The 22,885-nt window shown below is 43.0% G+C and overlaps 1 non-coding gene across 1 annotated transcript; it reads left to right on the top strand.

Annotated features, from left to right (window-relative positions):
* Positions 1 to 4,895: 4,895 nt before the first annotated feature.
* On the top strand, positions 4,896 to 5,080 carry LOC129403723 (U2 spliceosomal RNA). Its single transcript, XR_008629419.1, has one exon. It is a non-coding gene; the product is annotated as a U2 spliceosomal RNA (small nuclear RNA).
* Positions 5,081 to 22,885: the final 17,805 nt, after the last annotated feature.

Here is a 22,885-nt window from a genome sequence, read left to right as displayed (position 1 = left end):
TGACTCTAGATCGGCTCTCTATTAATACTCTCCTTGTTCTTGGTACTACAGCTCTGGCAGGAATGTCCCAGACAGAGCCTCTTACTCAGTTCTTTGTAAGTGGAGTAAATACCTCATCCAGGATGACCCTTACTCCTGATATTGAAACACAGTGGTATTAAGTGCTAGCACCTTAGCAGTTGTGTGGCTGAATCTGGGAATGCATCTGGGAAATAAACACTTAATTTGTGTATCTTTCACTAAGCTGACTGCAGTCCTCAGCATCAAAGATATGGAAAGACTGGTAAAGAGAAGCTACCAAGTTCAGGTTTTCCTTATCAGATCACAGCACAAACTTGACAGAGTTAAAATTAGTCAATGGTGAAGTAGCTGTATCTATAGCTGACTCAGAATATATAACATTGGTCCACAAGTCCCATAACCTATGAGTGTGATTTTTTTCCTTGGGGTGGGAGGGTCAGGTGGCAAATTTAGGAATTGATCACAGGACCTCACATGCAAGGCTGTACTATTGAACAGCATCCCCTGACCAAGAGTTCCAGAGCTCCGCATATATCAAGTGGCATATATTTTAGCGAGGTCTAGTAAATTAAGAGAGTAAATCATTGACTCTTAGAAAAAAAATGTAATAGATGTCAGGTCCAAGCAATAAAGAGAAATTTTTATTAAATACTACCAACAAGGGGTCTTTCCTATCATTTTGATTTTTAAAGAGGACGTGGGGCTTGGAGAGATGAGCCTAACAGGCTGAGTTCTTTCAATTCAGGAGACCCGAGTTAGATCACTGGCACCACATGGTCCCCTGAGCAAAGCAAGAGTGATCTCGAGCAAAGAATCAGGAGTAACTCCTGCATGCTGCTAGGTATGACTCAAACCCCAGCCCTCAGCCCCCATTAAAAAAATTAAAAGGGAATGCAGTAATAGTGTATATGTATGAGGATCCCTATGTTTTACAGCTGCAGATGATTGAGGAATGAAAGTAGGAAATAGAAAAATTAATCAAATATAAACCAATCTTTATTAATCTCTCAAATAGAAATAGGAGTCTGTTGGGGGAAGAAACTCAAAATGCTTGATTGACCACAGCTGTGTGGACAAATAGACCTGCCATTTCTCCAAAAGCCTGAGGCGAGAAGCAGAGACTTTGGCTACACAAGGGATCTTTTTATAGCACCTCAAATGTTTGTGGCAATGGCAGCGCCCCGACTTGGAGGAGAGGGGATAGGATGACAGAAGCTAAGATCAGTCTTCTGAAGGCTGGTGACAGGTCTTCCTTCCCAGCCCAGAGGAAGAAGCCCCAGTGTAGCCTTCCCTGTGGGTTCCCTCAGCCCCTTAAATTTCTTCTCATGGCCAATTGAGATGTGACATTGTGTTCCAGGATTAAAATCATAGAGCCTAAGTCAAGCTGATACAAAACCCACCACTCACCTACAAGACCTACTAATTTGGTTCTCAAAGCATTCGAAGTTAAATTTTTTTTTTTTTTTTGCTTTTTGGGTCACACCCAGCGATGCACAGGGGTTACTCCTGGCTCATGCACTCAGGAATTACTCCTAGTGGTGCTCAGGGGACCATATGAGATGCTGAGAATTGAACCCAGGTCAGCCACGTGCAAGGCAAATGCCCTACTCACTGTACTTTCACTCCACCCCCCATAAATTATTCTTAATTTTCAATACTCTTTTCTTATTTTTTGGGGTGGTGGTGGGAAGCATACCTAATGATGCTCTGAGGTTACCCCTGGCTTTGCACACAGGAATTACTCCTGGCAGTGCTCAGGGGACCATATGGGATTCTGGGGAGGAACCTGTCTTGTGGCTTGGCCGAGTGCAAAGCAAGCACCCTTCCACTGTACCATTTCTCCAACCCCAAAACTTATTTTTTGGGGTAGTGGGGGAAGGCATACCTAATGATGCTTAGGGGTTACTCCTGGCTCTGCACACAGGAATTACTCCTGGCAGTGCTCAGGGAACCATATAGGATTCTGGGGATGGAACCTGGCTTGCCAAAGTGCAAAGGAAGTACCCTGCCACTGTACCATCTCTCCAGCCCCCAACCTTTTTGTTTTCCTTGTGGCAGGAAGAGCTTCTATGTGGTATCAGAGGCTCTGGGGATCTCTCCTGGTGATTCTTTTAAAATTATTTTTATATTTTATTTTTATAAAGTTGTTCACAATAATTTATTAGATTCAATATTCCAACACCAGTCCAAACAATGTTACACCTTCCCACCACCATTATTTCAAATTTTCCCACCACCGCCCAAGCCTGCCTCCAAAAGCAGGTTCCTGGTGATTGCTAGCCAGCAGCACCCAGTGCTGGGGATTAACTCAGGCAGTAGTTGGAGGCCCCCCAGGGCTGTACCCAGTGATGCTGGGGGCCCATGTGGTGCTGGCGATTTAACCATGGTTGACTGCATGTGAGGCATGTCCTTTCACCTGTACTATCTCTCTGGACCTAAGATATTTTATTTTCTATTCTTTGGGCTGGGGATCAAAGACAGGGAATCATCCATGCAAAGGATGCATTCGGCCACCAAGCCCCTTTTAACTAACACGTTATCAGAGCTCTGTTAGGAGTGACCTGTGAATGACCAGTCAGTCTCCTCCAAACTTGAGTTAACGTCATTTTTAAATATGTTTATTGCCAGAACAGACTCTCGCGGGTCCTCATCTCTGAGCAATGGGAACATTTAGAGCAGTCAGCCTCCCTCCTTGCACGTGGTGAAAGTCAGCCTCCCAGGCTATGCACAGGATCTGAATGTCAGAACTTCTTCCAAGAAAGTCTTTACCAGGGAATCTGTGACAGCACCTGCCTATTAACACAGTGGATGGCCAAGCTCTTCTGAGGTAATGATAGGCTTAAATGGAGCCCGGCATTTCATGTGTTTCTAGGTGGCCATTATGACTCTCGCTGCTCGTGTTGCTTCCCTCACATTTTGTTGGTGTCGGATTAGGGGTGGGGGTAGAAGGGGCAGATTAAGCTGCCTGCTTTGCTTCTTCTCAGTATTCTACTAAGTCTCTGAAAGAGGGATTTTGACAGAGAGACATTGGATGAAATCAAGTTTTATAGTTTTGTCATTGTTTTATATCAATTTAGGGCTAAAGCCTCATTTATTTGGGGGGATTTGGGGATTTGAGGGATTTGTTTGCTTGTTTGGGGGCCACACCTGGCAGTGCTCAGAGCCTATAGCTGACTGTGCTCAGGAGTGATCCCTGGTGATGCCCAGGGGACTACATGGGGTGCCTGGGATTCTGACTGGGGTCCCAAACTGCCATAGGTGCATGCAAGGCAGCTGCTCTACTTCCTGAACTATCTCTGGTCCTGTAGCCCTATGTACTTAGGTGATTTATGTCCAGATTATTTTCGTTTTATTTTGTTTTGCTTTCTTGGGCAGGTGGACCACACCTGGTGGTACTCAGGGTCATTCCTAACTCAGTGTGTGTGTGTGTCTGTGTGTGTGTGTGTCTGTGTGTGTGTGTGTGCGCGCGCGCGCGCGCGCGCGAGAGAGAGAGAGAGAGAGAGAGAGAGAGAGAGAGAGAGAGAGAGAGAGAGAGAGAGAGAGAGAGACAGAGAGACAGAGAGACAGAGAGAGAGAGAGAGCGCACGCACATGCACGTGCGTGTGCACGCACGTGTTGGGGAAGGAGCAGGGAACATGTGATTTGGGGGTTGAATCTGGGGCTTTGTTCATGGAGCAGCAAGTTAACTGCTCCTCAGAGAAAACTGACTGAAATGGTGCAGAGCCCTGTTCCTCCCGCTGGTGGCATATATGAATGATGACAAATTCTGTTAACCCCAAAGCTGGGCTGTGGAAGGGTCCTGTCAGATCCTATAACTTTTAACTGAAACAGTGGGTACCACTTCACTTTCTTTCTTAAGTCCAAGATGCATGATGCTCTGTAATCCTGAGGGGATGAGTGCTGGAATTAATTATTTTTCCATACATAGAAGAGTATATTTAATTGCAGGAAAATGAAGAAAAAACCCAAAAACCAAAAAAAAAATCAACACAAGACAGTTTTTCTATTGATGCCTCAATTTTAATCTATTAAGAATAGATTTGTGGTCTGGGGCGATACTGCAGCAGGTAGGGCACTTGCCTTCTCTGCAGCTGACCCGAGTTGAATCCATAGCACCACTTATGGTCCCCTGAGCACTGTCAGGAGTGATTCCTAAGTAGAGAGTCAGAAGTAACCTGTCAGCATCATAGGGTGTGGTCCCAAAACCTTAAAAAAAATGGGGGTCAGAGGGATTAAGGCACAGGACTTGCATTCAATTGACTGGCTGGTTTGATCCCTAACACTGCGTATGGTCCACTGAGCACCAAATAGTGTGACCCCAACAATTCCCTCATCTAACTAGACTTGTTCCAGTTGACTATTTTATTTTGTGTGAGGGATTTTAAATTATATTTATGATTTTTAATAATTAAGACATGGATAAGGTTCTTTCATGGATCATTAAATTTAAATGTTGCCTAAGGCAGAGATATGGCTTAGTGGGAGACAACATGCCTTGGAGTTTGAACCTAACATTGAAAAAAAGAAACAAACTGAATTAAATACAACCCAGTACATAGAATACAATGTAATCTATAGGCTTGGGGAGTATAATTTAGTGCTAGAGTACATGGGAGACCCTGAGGTCCATATATGGTACACTCACCTGACAATGGCTTGTAAAAAGATGATATCATAAGTATGTCCTTTTGACTAATTTTGGAACTTGAAGTTTATTTGATTATGCATTTGTTGTTATTAGTTTTAATCATTTTTCTTCCATTTTTTTATTTTATGTTTTGTGGCCATTAGGTGGCAGTGTGCATTTCAAATAAGAAAAGCGTGCACCATTCTAACGCTAGTTGGTGCTGTAATTAACACTGTCGATTTTCTTTGTTGCTGCTTGTCATTTTGGCTGAGGTCAAGTGTGATATCTGTTCTTATTAGTTTGATGTCTGATCTTCCCTTTATCTAAGGAAAAATTAAATGTGTTTTTGGAGCAGAGGAGTGGAATGGGAGCTCTCTGTATCTACTAACAGTAACCTGGCATTGTAATACTTCCAGGAATGGTACACCTCCTCTGGGGAATTCTTTTTATTAGTTAATTTAATTAATGCCTTTCCTCAGGATTAATTCTGGGAGCTAGCTTCATTACTCTCCTGGTAACCAGTTCATGGAAGATATTACGCAGTTTCCTCCCCAGGCTTCAGCAACTGCACACCACGCCTGTGCTATGCCACAGTCTCCCTGGCGGCGTAACTGCAAGCTTCGACTCCATTTGCTCCAGCTTTGATGGAATCCCTCCTCTCCTTCCACGGCTCTCCTGAGCTGACTCCTCTATGTCTCCAATTACTTACCTATGATGTGGATGTTTCCTCCTCTCTATCTTCAGCAACCCACATAACCACTTCCACTTGGAAGTCTGTTTTATTTGCCTTCCATTTGTTTGTTTTGTTTTTGTGTCACACCCGATGGTGCTTGAGGCTACTCTTGACTCAGCACTCGGGGATCCCTTCCAGAGGTGCTTGGGGGACCGGGCAGTGCTGGGAACCAAAGATGCAGGTAAGTGTACCCCAACCACCACTTGGAAGTCTTTTTTTGTTTTGTTTTAAGATCATACCTGCTGGTGCTTGGGAGTGACTCATGGCCCAGGGGTATACATGGAGGCAGGGATCCAATCTTGACATGCTTTGCCTATACTCAGCCCTCTGAACGATTTATGTGGTGCCGCCACTTGGAAGTCTTGAAGCACTCTTAAATTTCACTCATCTGAAATGGAGCTTGCCATGTCCAAATCCAAAGCTGGGGGATGCCACCAAAATCCCTGACGTTGTGCCGTGCTAAGAGCTAGGAGTCAGGCACTGCTCTTGTTTGCTCTCTTTCTCTACATCTGATCTGGCTCTCAAACTACCTGTGGTTGGGGGTCAGGGTGGCAGGGTGTGGTTGGGGCCTCATGTTGGGGGAATTACCACGAACTACTGCTGTTTCGGTGCTCTTGGACTCAGCCCTGCCTGAACCTCTTCCTTTTTTTTTCTTTTTTTCTTTTTTGGGTCGTACCCAGTGATGCTCAGGGGTACTTCTGACTCTGTACTCAGGAATCACTCCTGGCGATGCTTGGGGGACCACATGGGATACCAAGGATTGAACCCAGCTTGGTCTCATACAAGGCAAACACCCTACCCACTGTACTTTCGCTGCAGCCCTGAACCTCTTCCTTCTGAAAGCCACTCTACCACAATCCTGGCTGTGAGTTGGACCATCTCTCTTTTGGATGGTGGTCTTCCATTCTTTTGTGCTCTCTCCTCCCATTTTTCTTTACCTTGCAGTCAAAGTGAGCCTTGTATCATAGGCATTTTATCATGTCCTTTGCCTGGTCTCAAGAACCTATTATATCTCAAGACAGATTCGAGTTTCTGACAATGAACCCCTAGCCATGGGCCCTTCCTATTTCTGTGATTTTTCTCCTCTCTCTCTAATGCAACTCTGCCATTTCTGTGTGTCCAATCTATAGGACGCTGTCTCTAGCCTCTGGCCTCTGTTTGCAAATTCTTTTCTCCACCTCCAATACTGGAGACCACTTAGATGTCACTGTCTCTTCTGAGATGACCTTGCCATCCTGCTTCTTGGAATAGACGAGGTTTTCAGGAAGCCTTATCACAGTGTAGTAAAGGTTGTTCTGTTCTTTGTTATACACTTCAGTCTATAATAAGTCTGCTTTACTTTGTTATTATGTCTATCATCCTGTATAGTGCATAGCATATAGTAGGTGTTCAATAAATATCTTTGAATAAATGAATGAAAACTCGTCTTTGCAGCTCACTGCCACTCATTGGTTTACCCACTTAGCCAGGCAGGAACAACACCCTGTCAGCAAAGGCTGCCATGACACTCTGCACATCTTTCAATCAGAGCTGTGCTGTATTGATATTATGCTAGCTGCTCTCCCAGGTCATGTTACTGGGAGAAATGGATTTTCCTGCTTCTAAAAGATCATGTAGCAAATGATGAAGAATAGACAGAATATGGTGTTTATCTGGTGTGAGGGGTTTAGGCATTTGGTTTGTTTGTTTTGTTTTGTTTTTTGATGAATGTATTCAGCAATGCTGGGTGTTATGCCCAGATCCATGCATGGGGATCATTCCTAGGAACTCTTAGGGAACCATGTATTGCTGATGTTGAACCCAGGGCTCCATCATATAAGGAATGTGCTCCAGCCTGGCTCCTAAAAGGTGTTGCATGTTTGTTTGTTTTGGTTGTGGTGCAGGGGATGGAGACCAGGCTCATGCATATGTTGTAAGTGAGTTATGTAAAGTGGGAAGAAGAGCGACACTGGCCTTGAGGGAGGAGTATATAATTTTTCTCTTTACCCAGTTCAGTCCTGGGCAATGCCTGGGAGGGTCTGGACTAATAGTCAGCCACAGGCGCACCTTTCAGGGTATAGATGCTTTCATCCTACTGGCTCTACTAGGCAATCCTCAGACTGTGCCTGAGCTCCCCCTGTTAGGGATTCCACTATGAAGTGCATGAATTAATCTCCACAACTCAGTTTCTTGGGGAGCTATGGAACTCTGGCAGAAAGGAATTGCACATCCCAAACTGATACCCCCAGGATGGGAAAGTGAATGACCCCCAGGATGGGAAAGTGTGCCACTTGTCTTTTGCAAAGTTGTTTTTATAGATGTTTCTCTCAAACTTCCCTCACTTGGGGCTTTCTATAGAGAGAAGAGTCTATTGCTAGAGGGTTGTCAAGGGGATAAGTTCTGAACTTCTACCTTCTTGTCTTATCAGTCTTTTTGTTCCTGCTGGAGCTTTTCATCTTTGGGGAGGGGTCAAGCCTTCTCTGGGCCAATGGTGACACTAGTTAAAATCTTGTTGGCCTTAGTTTCTGTGTCCAAAATGTGGGTCCAGGGCTGGAGCGATAGCACAGTGGGTAGGGCGTTTGCCTTGCACGCGGCCGACCCGGGTTCTAATCCCAGCATCCTATATGGTCCCCTGAATACCGCCAGGGGTAATTCCTGAGTGAAGAGCCAGGAGTAACCCCTGTGCATCCCCGGGTGTGACCCCCCAAAAAAAAAACCCAAAAAACAAAACAAAAAGTGGGTCCAGACTTTATACTTTTTAGTTACTATAGGAAGAGAGACAGAGTAACTTCTTTGAATCACATTTTGAGAACTGTAGGATGTATCCCCCAAAGTAGCAAACAAAAATGATAATAAAGTAAAATAAATAAATGTTTTAGGGGATAAATATTTGTTATGTAGTTGTATACTTTCATTTTCTTATACCTCCTGGAAAATTATTATTATTATTATTATTATTATTATTATTTTGGATAAAAAAAAGAGAGTCTCTTGCCTGCACGGCTGGCTGTCTTCCCCCGGGCCCCTCAGAGGGGATGGGCTCCAGCTTCCCTCCCCACCCTGAGCAGAGCTCCCAGCGGCCGAAAACCACCGGGACCTAGCTACAGCCATGCTCAAGGCCCCTCTCCACACGTTCGGACAGGCCTCATGCATCAGGGTACCGGCAGAGGAACCCAGGTGTGTGTAATCCCATCAACAGCCAACATCCAGAGAGAGACTTAAAAGCAAGCTCTCAGAAGCGGCCGCATGATATCCTGTAGCCTACTTTTCCCTCTGGGAGAAACTGACAAGCTTCTGAGAGTTTTCTGCCCACATGAAATAGCCTTGCAAGCTTCCCATGGTGTATTCATATGCTAAAGCCAGTAACAAGCTGGATCTCATTCCCCTATCTTAGAGTCAAGATAGACTTCTAAGATCTCAGGGAAAGGACGAAAATGAAAGGGCACTGAGCCCGCTCGAAAAATCGAAGATTAACGGGATTTTTGTGATCATCGTGATTCGTGATCGTGATTATTTTTTTTAAATGTAAGAGTACTGCTATCTATTCAGTCATTGATTAAGCTGATTGAATTGGGCATGAACTTTTGGAAAATCATTTAGAAAGATACTTTCCCATACATAAATTCAACTTTCTGTGTCTACTCTTCTTTATATTTTTCATTTAGTCTTGAACTGAAGATTTGTGTGTATGTGTGCACACATGCATGTGTGTGCGTGGAGATCAAACCCAGGGCTTCAGACATTCAAAGTTAGTGCTCTATCACTGAGCTACATTCCTAGCCTGGAGTGGTTTTTTTTTTGCATTTAATTCAGTATCTCCTATCTATTTTTATTTTTGTTTCCTTTGATGTTTTGTTTTCCCTCAAAGGTACTGGAATCTTTCTGTGGTATCTGTTTCTTTACATAACATGCAACAAGAAGGGAAATTACTTTTTTTCTTTCAGTTTTTGGATCATGCTTGGCAGTGCTCAAGGCTTATTCTTGGCTCTGTGTTTAGGGATCACTCCTGTCCATGCTCTTGGGGCCATAACTGGTGCCAGAGGATCAAATCAAGTTAATCCATGAGCAAGGAAAAATTTCTTAACGCCTGTATCATCTCTCTGGTTGCCGAGTATCCTATTTTAAAGGAAATTGTTGAAATATTTTTTCTCAATATCAATAGTATATAATGGCACAAGCTCCTTTATACAAATACGATTTACTATTTGATCATTTGACATTTATTGAGCATCTACTAAGCCTGACAATATGTCATGTTCTTATTTTAAAAAAAGTAAAAGCACAATCTGGTCTTTAGAGACTTTATAGCATAGGTTTGGAGAAAATAGTTCTATTTAGACAATCAGACTACATTTTGACAAAGAAGAGGTGCTGTATGGAGATAGATGCTGAGAGAAAAGGGAGCAGAGAAAGAGAACTTACTTACTGAGAGTGTTGGCCAAGCTTTGAAGGTTTAACAAGATGAATCAGCACCGTTATTTTTATCACAGAAATAATTATGGTGGGATTAGAACTTTAGAACTTTCATTCAAAAAGAAAAGAAAAAGGGGCTGGAGTGATAGCACAGCGGGTAGGGCATTTGCCTTGCACGCGGCCGACCTGGGTTCGATTCCCAGCATCCCATATGGTCCCCTGAGCACCGCCAGGACTAAATCCTCAGTGTATGAGCCAGGAGTAACCCCTGTGCATCGCTGGGTGTGACCCAAAGAGGACAAAAAAAAAAAAAGAAAAGTAAAAGGCGAAGAGATGTAACAGGAGATAAAATGCTTGCCTTGAATGTAGCCAACGGTTTGAGCACCAAATATGATCTTCTGAGCACTGCCAGCAGTTATTCCCAATACTAACCCTATGCTATCAATCTTGGCTTGACCTTTTTGGGGGTGGAGGGTGTGAGGAGGAGAAGGGTTGCTAGGCACTCCTGTATTGATAGGAAAACAGTGTTCTAAGTGACAGTTGACTATTTTTATTTTTTTTTTAACTTTTTTAGTCCTGGCTCTGCACTCAAAAATTTCTCCTGGCAGTGCCCTGGGGGACCATATGGGATGCCAGGTCAACTTTGTGCAAGGCAAGTGCCCTACACACTGTACAATATCTCTACCCCCAATTATTATTAGAAGCAATGGAGGCCAGAAAAAAGAGTGTTGAAATTTAATGTGCTGAAAAAAAGTGGTCAGTCAAAATGCTATATGCAAAATAAAAACTTTCACAAATGAAAACATGAAAGCTCTTTTTAGATAAATGGATTATGGGGAACTCACTGCAAACTATAAGAAATACTAATTGAAGGGTATTACAGAATGGGAAACCAGAATTGGAGGAAGGAGGCCCCAGACTAAAGAATGCAACAGGAAGAGCAGCTAGGACAGGTCAATACATGTGAAATTCCAAAAGGACTCCTTATACTCTTCTCATAATTTATTTAAAAGACAAGACTTTAAATACAAATATATTGCATGACCTTTAACTCATAGGCAACAGGATCTGAACTGATAGCGCAAGGGCGTAGCTATACAGTAGGTAGGGCTTTTGCCTTGCACTAAACCAACCCTGGTTTGATCACTGGCATCCCATGTAGTCCCCTGAACACCACCAGGAGTGTTCTAAGTACAGAGCCAGGAGTAACCCCTGAGCATTGCTGGGTGTGACCCAAACAAGACAAAACAAAACAAACAAACAAACAAAAAAACAATCAGATAGCACAGTGGGTAGTATACTTACTTGCCTTGCATGTGGCTGGCCCAAGTTTGGTTTCCTGGCACCTCATATGATACATTGAGCCCTACCAGAAGTGATCCCTGAGTACAGAGTCAGAAGTAAGGCATAAGTACTTCTGGGCATGGTACAAAACCAAAAAAAAAAAAAAAAAGAAAAAAATCAAGTAAATAAAATGATTCTATTTTAAGGTTCTTTTACTTTACATGGAGTAGTATTTTAGTAATTATACGTAGTCTGATTAAAGATGTATTATCTAACACAGTAGTACCAAACAGAACAAACTAAATTTAAACTTCAATGAATTGAAATTAAATATAATTTAAATTTTTCCTTCTCTAATTGAAATTAAATGTAATTTAAAATTTTCCTTCTCTATGGTATTAGTCACATCAAGGCCTTATCACAATATTTCTATCTGAAGAAAATGTAGGTGGAGAATTCAAACAATTGCACGAACACACACATGCAGTCACACATACATAGATGTTTAGCCAATAGTGGAATTAGAATAGCAATAAAATATTTCATTCACCAAAACAAAGACAGGAAGGAAGGAAATGAGGGGGGAAAAGCAGATGGGACAAGTGAAACACAAAATTAAATCTAACCATATCATTACACATTAATAATACTATGCATTCCATATAAGAGGCCTGGTTTTGACCCTGTACTCCATAGTCTCTAAGTACAGAGTGGAAAGTAGCCGCTGAGCACTGCCTGGTGTGCTCCTACCAACCCCACCTGCCCAAAAAATAAGTAAAAAAAAATTATATGCATTGATTACATTATGTATAAATGAGCTAGACAATCCAGTGGAAAGAAAAGATTGCATGGATATAAAAAAAAGCAAGACTCACGGGTCAGAGCAATAGCACAGTAGGTAAGGCTCTTACGTCACATGTGGCCAACCCGGATTTGATCCTAAATATCCCGTAGGATCCCCTGAGCCCACTGGGACTGATCCCTGAGTGCAAAGCCAGGAGTAAGTCCTGAGCACTGCTGAGTGTGATCCTGAAAAAGAAAAAAAGATTCAAATACAGTATTCGTTCTCTCATAATATGCATTTTAAAGTCTCAAATAACATTGAAAGTGAAGGAGAGGGATCTTAACATAAAACATGGAACTGGGGAGGTAACTCCAAAGAGGGTGTGCCTCCTTTGAAGGATCAGAGTCTTAAAGTGTTGTGAAAGTTCAAATCAGTTACCTCAGATGTTCATGGTTTTTAGTGGAAGGCCAATCTAGAACCAGTCACTGCATGTGACCAGAAGCAAGCATCATCTTCTATATATTTTGATGTGGCGTGTAAACATTAGCAAAGAGTAAAAACACGGAGTCATTTTTTAAAGAACAAGGAGTCATTTTAATTTTTAATTAAAATGATTTTTCTTGGTTTTGGAGCCACACCTGGCAGTGCTCTGGAGCTACTTCCAGTGGGGTTACTCACAGTGCGTAAGGGGGCCAAGTGGTGCTGGGATGAAATCCAGGCACTCTGCATGCGAAGCAAGTCCTCCCTGTGAGCTCCCTCAAGAGGTTTTTTTGGGTGGGACATGGGTCCAGGGCTTCTTGGCTCAGTGAGTGCTTACCGGCCATGTGATGCTGGGGTCTCCCACATGCTAGGCATACTCTCTACCATTTGGGCAACACTCCTGATCCCAACAAAGAATGACTTTTTCTTTTCTTTTCTGTTTTGTTTTGTTTGGGGACCTCTCCATGAAACGCAGACTATGTACTCAGCCCACGGAGCTACCTCTTCAGTGCCAAAGAATCACTTTTAAAGAACAGAAAGTAAAGATTTGTCTTTTATTTCTATGTCGCAGCACTGCTGTTTTATTTTTGCTTTTGCTTTTTGCAGGGGTGGGGGTGAAGAGCACACCGTGATGCTCACGGGCTATTCCCAGCTCAGTGCTGGGGTGGCGGGCATGCAGTGTACGCGCAGTTGAGAAAATAAAACCTGGGACTCCTGCATGCGAATCACTTTAGCCCTTTGAGCCCGTCTCTCTCACCCTTAATTTATATTCTCTTTTGCTTTCCAATTTATTATTTTATCTATTTTCCTTTATCTGGATATCATGATTTATACTACCATTAAATATTGATGCTTCGGGATTAGAGTGTTGCTATACTCCACCCACCACCAGCGTTCAACACTATCTCCAGGTCTCCTCTCATCCCTCCAGCCCTTACTGAGCAGACTTTCAGGGTCCCGGGGATGAAAGTGGGGTCAACTGCAAGCAAGGAAAGCTTCTTAACCTTTGTACTATCTCTCTGGTTCCAAGTGGCTTTATTTTTTAATACAGAAAATTCTTAGCTTCATATGGATTCATTTGCTTACTTTTTGCTTTTTTTTTTTTTTTTTTTTAGTCAATGACTTCAAGGCATTGAAGATACTTCTGAGAACAACTTCATGAAGACATCTGCCTATGTTTTCCTCAATTTTTTTTTTTATGAATTTGGGTCTAACATTGAAGTGAGTCCTCTGTTTGTTTTTAGGTTATACTCAAGGGTTATTCCTGGCTTGGTGTTTGGGATGCTCTCCTGGCAGAATGTGGGAGAATGTGTTTTTGGGGAGTCAAACTTAAGACCTCACTGATGCAAAGCAAGTGCTCTGCCACTGAGCCAAATACCTGGCCCAAGTAGCAGGAGCACCAAAAGCGATGCTCAGAGATTACTCCTGGCTCTGCACTCAGGAATTACTCCTGGTGGTGCTCGAGGGACCATATGGGATGCTGAGAATCGAACCTGGATCAACCTGTGCAAGGCAAATGCCCTACCGGCTCTGCTATTGCTCCAGCCCTGCAGGGGCTTAATTTTATTTTATTTTATTTTATTTATTTATTCTTTTTGATTTTTTCTTTTTGGGTCACACCCAGCGATGCTCAGGGGTTACTCCTGGCTTTGCACTCAAGAATTACTCCTGGTGGTGCTCGGGGGACCATATTGGATGCTGGGAATCGAACCCGGGTTGGCCACACGCAAGGCAAATGCCCTACCCGCTGTGCTATTGCCCCCACCCCCCTTGGCAGGAGCTTTAATTCATTGTGGATTTGTTTTGTTTTGTTTTGGGGCCACACCTGGTGGTACTCAGGGGCTACTCCCAGCTCAATAGACACTCCTGGTGGTGCTTGGAACATCATATAATGCCAGGGATCGAACCTGGGACCCCTCTTGCAAAGCACTGAGCTGTGCTCAGGCCCAATTTACCTTGAAAAGTGTAAGGTGTATTTGTGTTTGGTGTGGTGTGCTACAGGTACCCAGTTTCATTTTTTTTTTTTTTTTGCATGTGGCTAACCAAGTTTCCCCAGTGAAAAATTTGTTTTTGTTTTTTAACCACACCCACTATGCTCTGGGGCTACTCCCTGCTCTGTCCTTGGGTGTTCCCCCTGGCAGTGCTTGAGGGAACAGGCAGTGCTTAGGTTCAAGTACGGACCTCCCGCAAGCCTGCAAAGCCTCCACACCATTTGTTGAAGAGTGTATTCCAGAACTGAGGATATGGATTTGTTTCAGTGGTAGATCATTTGCCTTACCTGTGTGAAATCTGGGTTTGATCTTTGGCTCCACAAAATAAACAAAGCAAAAGCAAAACAAAGGAAAGAAACAAAGTGTATTCTAATGCCCTCTTCTAGTTGTTGTTTTGGTTACACCCAGCCCTGTTGCCTAGGACTTACTCTTGGCTATATACTCAGTGATGACTCCTGGGAGCTTGAGGGACCATATGGAATGCTGGGTGCTGAACCCCGTTTGCCCACCTGCAAAGTAAGCTCTATACCCCTTGTACTCTCTCTGACCTCTAATATCCTCCTATTTTAAAAAGTCGGATACAGTAAAACTATCAGAAAATAAAATGATCTCTGGAACGTTAATTGTGTGTGGGGTTTGTGTGTGTGTGTGTGTGTGTGTGTGTGTGTGTGTGTGTGTGTGTGTGGTGGGGGGGTGGAGCACCAGGCAATGCTCAAGGGTTACTCCTGGTTCTATTCTCAGGAGTTACACCCGGCAGTGCTAAGTGGACAATATGGGATGCTGGGAATTGACCGTGGTCGGCCAATTGCAAGACTAGCGCCTTACCTGTTGTACTATCTCTCTGGCGCCTAACTCTTAATTTTCTTAGAAACATTAAAAATATTGTGGAGATAATTCAGAGGGCTATACACAGTCTTTTCATGCTGGTGGACACTGCCTGATTACACACACAAAAAAATCCACAAAAACAACAACAAAACCTCCCCAAACCAAGCAAACAAAACCCCAGATTAACCCCAATGAAGATACAATTTTTGCCAGTTACATTTAACTGTTTTATTACAGGAAAATGCCAGAATTAACTTTGCTTGACAGTGCATTTCTATGAAAGCTGATACAAATATTTTTGTTTGTTTGTTTGGGAGCCACACCTGGTAGTGGTCAGGGATCATTACTACTGCTCTCAGTAGGTACCAGGGATCAAACCTGGGTTGGCCATGTGCAAGGCTCCACCCTAAATAGACTGCACTATAACTTGTATTTTTGACTTTATTTGTTTATTTATTTTTTGTTTGCTGTTTGGTTGTTGTTGTTGCTGTTGGTTTATTTTTTGGTTCACACCAGGCAATGCTCAGGGCTTAATCCTGGCTCTGTGCTCAGGCAATCACTCTTGCCGGGGGCTGGGAGGCCATATGGGATGACAAGGATTGAACCCAGATCGACCATGTGCAAGGCAAAAGCCCTACCTACTGTACTATCACTGCTGCCCTGACGTTATTGTTTAACAAAGCATATCAAAGCAATATAAACTATACTACTGCTTATATAAATTGACAAAGATAAAGCATGTTGAGTTGTGTTTGCCTGAGATTAGAGCCTGCTCTGGAGAACTCTAGCCCCACATTGTGGAGCCCCAGATGTGTAATAAACTTGAGAAATAACTTCTTGTTCGGGTCTGTAACTGTTAAACAAAGTTTCATTCTAAAGTTCTCTAGTATATCTCTGAAACCAAGGGACTTATCCTTCTTATATTCTTATTTTTACTTTTCTTTTTATGACAAAGCTGTGCTTTTATCTTAAAATCTTCATTCTATATATTTATTATCAGCTCAGAGTAAGAACAGGCATATTTCTAGGTTGTTACAGGAATCATTAGGGAGCTGGGGGAATAGCACAGCGGGTGGGGCGTTTGCCTTGTACACAGCCGACCCAGGTTCAAATCCCAGCATCCCATATGGTCCCCTGAGCACCGCCAGGGGTGATTCCTGAGTGCAGAGCTGGGAGTAAACCCTGTGCAGCACCGGGTGTGACCCAAAAAGCAAAAAAAAAAAAAAAATCATTGTATAAGTTTAAATAGGATCAAAAACTACCATGCAGCAAAGTGCCAGATAATTTTAAAAGTAAAAAAGAAAATGTATATTGAATACAGAACTGAGGGTACCAAGAAGGCAGTGAGAGAAGGAAGAGGTGAACTAAAAGTGATACTGGGACAGAGCTGAAGGGTCTTGGGTGCTTGTGGTGGTGGAAGACAATAATTTTGTACACCACAATCATGAATGTTACGCTTTTGTAACCAGGCCGACTCAATTACAATAAAAGTAAATAAATAAAAGAAAACTTTATTGAAGAGAGATGAAATCATGCAATTTGCTGCAACATTGGTGGAACTGGAAGATATATTAAATGAAAGAAGCCAGAAGGAGAAGGATAAACACAGGATGGTCTCATCTTTATGTGGCATATATAATAATTGGATGAGGGAATGCAGTGTTTGAGAGGGGGTTGCCTACATCACCCTCAGCCTCAGAGCATAAAAGGAGGACAGAAAAGGAAAGAAATACAGGGGTGGGATGGGGAGGAAAGTGGACAGGAAGCAACAGTGATAGGGATCAAGGGGATCCAAGTACATGGTGGTATAAAGGAGTGGTCTAGCTAAATATTCAGTGACACTGGAAATAAGAGACCTGGACTTCAGTAATCAAGCTACAAATGTGCCTATCAAGGTGGCAGGCTTGGAACAGAAGATAGGAGGGAGGGAACCTGGGAACCCCGGTTGAGGGAAGAAGACACTGGTGGTTGGATTGATGCTGGGACACAGTATGTCTAAAACCCAAGTAGGAATAGCTTTGTAAATCATGGTGCTTTAATAAGATTAAAAATGAAATGAAATAAAACATTACCAAAAAAAAAATCAGAGGGAAAGAGCAGGAGAAACTAATTAAAGATAAACCAGCCTTTGCTAAAAACACATTTCAAAATGCAATTATCACTAAATATAATCCATGGAGTCTTTAATTGCTATTAGACAAGTGGACCCAAACTAAGAAAAACAGCTTGTACATGATATCACTGCCTGCCATCAGTTATCTCAAACCCAGTCCAAGTTTTAAAAGTCATTTCCTAACTAATGTTAACAAGCACAGGTGCTTCCTGATTTCAGTTGTTCGAACTCTTGAAAAATGAGTAACTCAGGGAAATGTGTAAAATTCCTTTGTTGGCTTCCTTTCTCCTAGATTGTTTCCAAATTTCATCTTAGTACTGTATGCAGGCAGTTTTGGGGTTTTATTTTTGTTTTGATTTTGGAGTAGGGGCAGGCATGGGTTTGGGTCACACCCAACCATGCTCAGGGTTTACTCCAGGCTCTGTGCTCAGATGTCATTTCTAATGGGGCTCAGAAGACCATATGGTGTGCTGGAAATTGAAGCGGGTTGGCTCCATGCAAAGCAAGCACCCTACCACTGTACCATTGCTCCAGACCCTGCATGAGGTTTTTGTGTCAGCCCATAAGCTTATTTTCTCTTTTATATTCAACAACAGAGCATTCTGTTTTCTTTTTTTTTCTTTTTTTTTTTTTTTGCTTTTTGGGTCACACCCAGCGATGAACAGGGGTTACTCCTGGCTCTTCACTCAGGAATTACTACTGGCAGTGCTCAGGGGACCATATGGAATGCTGGGATTCGAACCCGGGTTGGCCGCGTGCAAGGCAAACGCCCTACCCGCTGTGCAATCGCTCCAGCCCCAGAAAATAAATTTCTAAGCCCATTCTCAACACTGACCTACATCTCTGGTCTATTTCTTTAGAGGGAAAGAGTTTGGGGCTATACCCAGCAGTTGGAATTTTGTTTTGTTTTGTTGTGGGGGCCACGCCCAGCAGTGCTCAGGGCTTATTCCTGGCTCTGTGCTTAAGGATCACCTCTGGCAGACTCAGGACCATATAAGGTGCCGGGAATTGAACCTGGATCTGCTGTGTGCAAAGCAAGTGCCCTGCCCACTATTCTATCTCTCCAGCCCCACTATATCCAGCAATTATTAGGACTTTTTCCTGACTTTCTGCTCAGGAACCAATTCCTGGAGCTGGTAGGGATGGAAATGGTCTCAACTAAGTGTGAGGTGAGCACTTTAACCCTTTTTCCCCCTAATCTATCGTCTAATTTTTTTTTAAATTTTTGCTTTTTGGGTCATACCAGGCAATGCACAGGGGTCACTCCTGGCTCATACACTCAGTAATTACTCCTGGCGGTGCTTAGGGGACCATATGAGATGCTGGGAATCGAACCTGGGTCAGCCATGTGTAAGGCAAACGCCCTACCCACGGTGCTATCACTCCAGCCCCTATCTTCTTATTTTATTTTATTTTTTGCTTTTTGAGTCACACCCAGTGATGCTCAGGGGTTACTCCTGGCTTTGCACTCAGGAATTACTCCTGGTAGTGCTTGGGGGACCATATGGGATGCTGGGGATCGAACCCGGGTTGGTCGCGTGCAAGGCAAACGCCCTACCCGCTGTGCTATCGCTCCGGCCCCCCTATCTTCTTATTTTAAGCTGAAAAGTTAATATAGGCTGAGGACACTCATGAATCACTCTTTTTTTTTGTTTGCTTATTATGAGTGTTCTGGAGTTACTCCTGGTTTTGTGTAGGGGACCATTCCTGGCTGGGAGACATTATAATGGCAGGGATCAAATCTGAGCCTCACATATGCAAAGCATGTGCTCAGCACATTGAACTGTTTCTCCAACCCATGAATCTGTTTCTCAATAGAATGCCTATTGGGTTTTCTAGGGTTCCATTCTGCTAAGAAATAAAGTAATGTCAATAACTCCAAATAAAAATATTCTAATATGGATAGGTATGACACAGGCAAGTTATGTCAAACCTGGAAGAGCCTTATGTCTGTCCTCTTGGCACACATAAATTATTCATCTTTACTTGGTTTCCTTTCTTTTGTTTGTTCATTTTTCTTTAGGTTTGGGGGCAATGGCTGGTGATGTTCAGAGCTTACTGCTGGCTCTGCACTCAGGAATACTTGTGGAAGGGTTTGGGGGACTTTATAAGATGCTGGGATCAAATCCAGGGCAGCTGTGGCAAGGCAAGATACTGTACTATCTACCCACTATACTAACTCTCCAGCTTCTCAATTCCACGCAGTGGTTTTCCTGTTAGAAAACAATGGTAGAAATGTTTTATGGAGTCATTGCTCTTGATCACCAGACTATATCCAGGCAATTGTCAGTACAAAGTGTTATGGACCTGAGAGCTTTGATGGGGATATTACTTAACCTCATCTCCTTGACTCTGATGTCCTGCCCTGGAATCTATCTTACTTAAGTGGGCATTTGAGGCAAATAGTGATTTAGGGCATATCTTTCTTGGGAAGCCCCAGAAAGGATGAGAGCTCTGCATGTCCTTGCTATCTGCCCTTTCAAAACATTTTTTTCATTTGGACTTTCTTTTCTTGCTCTCCTTTCATGACCAGATATTCATTCATTGACACTAACTGGCTCATTGATGTTCTCACTGCTCTGGTCTTACCCTGTACCCCCCATCCCACTGCCTTCCTACTCAAGTCATTGAAAATTTCTTTATCAGGCCATTAAGAAACTTCACCATATATCTAGACTTGTCACTGTCACTGTCAACCTATTGTTCATCAGTTTGCTTGAGTGGGCACCAGTAACGTCTCCATTGTGAGACTTGTTACTGTTTTTGGCATATCAAATACGCCACGGGTAGCTTGCTAGGCTTTGCTGTGCGGGCAAGATACTCTTGGTAGCTTGCCGGGCTCTCCGAGAGGGATGGAGGAATTGAACCTGGATCGGTCACATGCAAGGCAAACGCCCTACCCGCTGGGCTGTCGCTCCAGCCCTAGGATTTTCAAAATCATTTCTGCCAAATACACCATATCCCTTTCAGTAAGAGGCTAGTATCTTCCTCCCATTCCAAAAAATGCTATTATGTCTATGAAGTAGCTTGACTTTTCTGACCCTTTATGCTTTTTTTGTTTTGTTTTGTTTTGGGCCACACTTGGAAGAACTTAAGGTTTACTCCTGGTCTGTGCTCAGGGAGACTCATGTAGGGGTTCAAGGGATCACAGATGCATGCAAGGCAAAAACATTATCTAATATACTATCCTTCTGGTACCTTCATGTCCTTTTTGGAACACCTCTAAGTTGAATATTATGACCTGCCTTTTCCACATACTTGAACCACCATATATATACCTTTGCAGTCAATCAATCAATTCTTTGTTAAGGGGGAGTTGGGTAGGGAATGAGGGAATGAGAAGCAAGCTAGCAGGAGATGGGTTCCAGGGTTGGAGTAGGGGGTTGGCAAAGAAAAAAAAACCCAACAAATAACAGAATGAGGGTGAGAAAGTAGCTTGATGAATATGCTGGCTTCCCTTCATTTTACCTGTGATGTTTTGGGGTCCAAATAACTCACTGTAAATTCATTACATCAGATAATTTTGACCCCAGGCTGAGAGCCACAAATTAGATCTTTCAACTTTGGGCCATTTTTTCCCCCCACTTGTGCCTTGTCTGGTACCCCCTTGCCCCGAAGCCTCATAGTTGTAAGCTCATTCTCCACACGGGCAGGCTTTCTCTGACTCAAAAAGTCCTCCATCAGTGGAGGGGTGGGGAAACGATCACTGTATGACTGAAATGCAAACATGAAAGTTTGTAAGTTTGTAACTGTACCTCATGGTGATTCACTAATAAAAATAAATGAATAAAGTCCTCCATCTAGCAATTTCCCCTTCCTCTTAGGAGGAGGTGCTCCTACCATTCCAGTTAAATTATTTTAAAAGCGTATCTAATTTTACCATATCTATTTCTTTTCACTCCAGCTAGCTCCAAAGGGAACTTAGCTCCAAATTTCCACTGAGATTAGAAACTGTGGTTACCACTGTCAACTGTGGTCTATTACCACAGGTATGGCATTGCTTAATGTGTTTTATCTGTTAGCATTTTTTTTTGTTGGTTTGCTTGGTTTGGGGCCACACCTAGCAGCTCTCAAGACTTACTCCTGGCCCGGTGCTCAAAGGTCACTCTTGGAGAGGCTCAGGGGAATTTATGGGGTGCTGGGAATTGTTTTTGAACCTGTGTTGGCCAAATGCAAGGCAAACACCTTCATCACTGTATAATCTCTCTGGCCCTTCTGTTTTTGTCTTTGACCTAGGTGACCAATTTTTTTTCTACTTAAAACTTTTGGTGAGCTTTATACAATGCCTGTACCCTCATCTCATTCCCACCTCTTAATTCCCTGCCTGATGCTTCTCAGTCCCCCTGGTTTAAGTCTCTTCAACCTATAAATACTGGATTTCTGAAGTCCCCTTCTTTTCTCTTGGTATATTTGCTTGCTTTTTTCACAAGAGACCTCTGGCACTGTTCTAACTTGCATTGCTACCTGTGTACCAGTGACTCCTCAGTTTGTCTATTTTTACTGAAATACCCCATGAGTTATTAAATTCTTTTGGTTTTGGACCCAGACCCAGTGGTGTTCAGGAGCTACACCTGGCTTGATGCCCATGGCTTACTCCTGACTGTAAGAAAAACCATGGCAATGATGGGAATCAAACCTGGGCCTCATGCATGCTTGCTCACTCGCTCACTCGCTCCCTCCCTCCCTCCCTCCCTCCCTCCCTCCCTCCCTCCTTCCCTCCCTCCTTCCCTCCCTCCCTCTCTCTTTCTCTCTCTCTTTTTTCTATCTTTCTGTTTTAGGTTTAGAATGCACCTCAGAGCTACACAATCACATTCCCAATCATACTTTGCATTTTCACTAAAACGTACAAAAGATATCTGAGACTTAACATGCTTTTTTCAAACTTTTTTTTAATCACCATGAGATACACAGTTAAAAAGTTATTCATGATTGGGTTTCAGTCATACAATGTTCCAACACCTGTTTCTTCTCTCTCTCTCTCTTTCTCTCTCTCTCTATCTGTCTCTCTCTCTCTCTCAATTATGGTTTGCAATACAGGTACTGAAAAGTTACCATGTATATCCTTTTACCTCTTCTCAGCACTCAGTTCTTGTCCAGAGTGACCATTTCCATCTGTCATTGTCATAGGGCTCTCTTTTCTTTCCTAACAGCCTCTCCATCCCCTACCACTTGTGGCAAGTTTCTAACCATGGACCAGTTATCCTCGTTTCTACTGTCTTATACTATGTTTTATTACATCCCACAGATGAGATGACTGCACTCATTTCAACTCTTCATCTTCTTCCACAGATCTGCTACTCTGCACATGTTTCCTAAGCACTAAAGGTTCTCTAACCCATGAACTTGCTCCTCAGATTCTTGCAAGTCATATCTGATATTTTCCTCTTACTTATTCCCTTCATTCAATATGTCCATCCGCTGACCAAGACCTGACAATCCTATTTTATTCCTAAACACTTTTCAAACCCAGCTACTTACCTTCCTCTTCATTTCCACAACCCAAGTCCCAGTAACCATCTTCTAGAAGCAAAAGCCTCCTAGCTGGTCTCCCACCATCCTGCTTGCTCCTTCAACCCACTCTCCACACAGCTTCAGAAAGACACCTGAAAACACAAGTTTCTTGCTGTGATAG

Source organism: Sorex araneus, chromosome 3 (assembly GCF_027595985.1).
Source record: "Sorex araneus isolate mSorAra2 chromosome 3, mSorAra2.pri, whole genome shotgun sequence".
NCBI lineage: Eukaryota > Metazoa > Chordata > Mammalia > Eulipotyphla > Soricidae > Sorex > Sorex araneus.
This window is presented reverse-complemented; position numbering and strand designations above follow the sequence as displayed.